Source organism: Mastomys coucha, unplaced genomic scaffold, assembly GCF_008632895.1.
Source record: "Mastomys coucha isolate ucsf_1 unplaced genomic scaffold, UCSF_Mcou_1 pScaffold9, whole genome shotgun sequence".
Classification (NCBI taxonomy): domain Eukaryota; kingdom Metazoa; phylum Chordata; class Mammalia; order Rodentia; family Muridae; genus Mastomys; species Mastomys coucha.
In genome coordinates, this window is record NW_022196915.1 from 2,285,278 (window position 1) to 2,287,171 (window position 1,894).

Below are 1,894 nucleotides of genomic sequence, written 5' to 3' on the forward strand. Positions count from 1 at the left end.
GTGCTGGGGGTAGGAGGAGCTATACTATGTCAGATTGCTTCTCTCTCTCCCTCTCTGTCTCTCTGTCTCTCTGTCTCTCTGTCTCTGTCTCTGTCTCTGTCTCTCTCTCTCTGTGTTAAGTTTCATCTTTATGTTTGTTTGTTTGTTTGTTTGTTTGTTTGTTTTGAGAGAGGTTCTCAGTGCACTCAGTATGTAACAGACTAGTTCAGGGAGGTCTGGACCTTGCAATTCTCCCGTGTGGAAATTATACAAGCATGCTCCAGTACATCCAGTATATAGAAAAGTAAACATGGGAAATATTTATTGAAATCTAATGTTTACATGTGTTTGATGGTTTATAATTCTGATCCTGGTATGCAGAGGTCAAGACAGGATGCTTATATGCTCAAAGCTAGCATGGCCAAGATAGTGGAACCCCATTTCAATATTCCCTCAGTATCATAACAAACAAAAAAAAGGTAGTGATGCATTTTGGCTTTAGATAATAGTAAATACAAATGGAATATTTTCTAACCAAAGTAATTTGTCAATATCCTTATAAGGAAACTTCCAACTTTTTAAGTTAATTTTTTGGTTCTAGAAACTGAGCCCAGGGTTGCACGCATACTGGATGAGTGTCTTACCCCTGATCTACATTCTCATCCCTAAAATGTAGTGAGAGCTTTAAAAGAAAAAAATAATACCAAGAGAGATGCTCGGCCTTCTCCTCTCCTGTCATGGTGTATGCCTTACCCCTATTATCGTATTATCGGTGTACCCAGAAAAGGGGGAGTCATCTGACAATAACGTCATTTTGTCTGCTGTGTTCAAAGCTCCCATTAGACTGGATATTGTGAACTTTGTTCACACCAACTTGAGGAAAAACAACATGCCATCAAGGAATTAGCAGGTCATCAGACCAGTGCTGAGTCTTGGGGTAGTCTTGGAGCTGTGGCTCAAATTCCAAGAGTTTAAAGTGGTGAGACCTACTCCACCATTCTGGCAAAGGTGCCTTTGAAAATATGTGTTGTGGGGACTGAACATTTGCAACAACCAAAACCTGGCCCTATTGGCACTGCAGAGTGAACACAACCCAAAAGCCATATGCTGCTATCTCTTCTGCCCTGGCTGTCTCAGCCTTACCAGATTTGGTGTTGTCTAAAGGCCTGCCATTTAAGGGAGTTTCAGAACTGTCTTTGCTTATTGAAGATAAGGTTGAAGGTTACAAGAAGACCAAGGAGGCTGCTTAAGAAACTTCAAGCTTGGAATGAACTTAAAAAATGTCTATACTTCTCAGAAAATGAGAGCTGGCAAGAGCAAAGTGAGAAACTGACAGCAGATCCATCACTGGGGACCCTGTGTCATATATAGTGAAGAGAATGGTTTCATCAAGGCCTTCAGAAACATCCTTGGTATTACTCTGCTTAATGTAAGCAAGCAAGCTGAACATTTTAAAACTTGCTCCTTGTAGGCATGTGGGATGTCTCTGAATTTGGACTCAAAGTGCTTTCTGGAAGTTAGATGAGTAGCATGGCATTTGGCATGAAGCTACTTTCCTCAAGAGTAACTGTAACCTTCCCATGCACTCAGATCTTAGCAGAATTGTGAAAATCCCAGAGATCCAAAGAGCCCTGCGAACACCATGCAGGAGGACTCAGTATAGAGTCTTGAAGAAGAATCCACTGAAGACCTTGAGGATTACTTTGAAGCTGAACCCTTACACAAAGACTATACACAGGAATACCATTCTTCCTGAGGCCAGAAATCACAAACTCCAGGTGAAAACCTGGGAACAGCAGCCACAGCACCGGCAGCCAACTTGAAGAAGATTGCAGCAGAGGAGACTGCAGACAAGAAGCCGGCTGTAGGCAAAGAAGAAGGGAAGCATAAGGATGTCAGGAAGCTAAAGAAGCTT

At 42.0% G+C, this 1,894-nt stretch overlaps 1 pseudogene; it reads left to right on the forward strand.

The window, feature by feature from the left end:
• The first annotated feature begins 691 nt into the window (after positions 1–691).
• The window catches only part of LOC116085143, a 1,456-nt pseudogene continuing 253 nt past the window's right edge, over positions 692–1,894 (forward strand).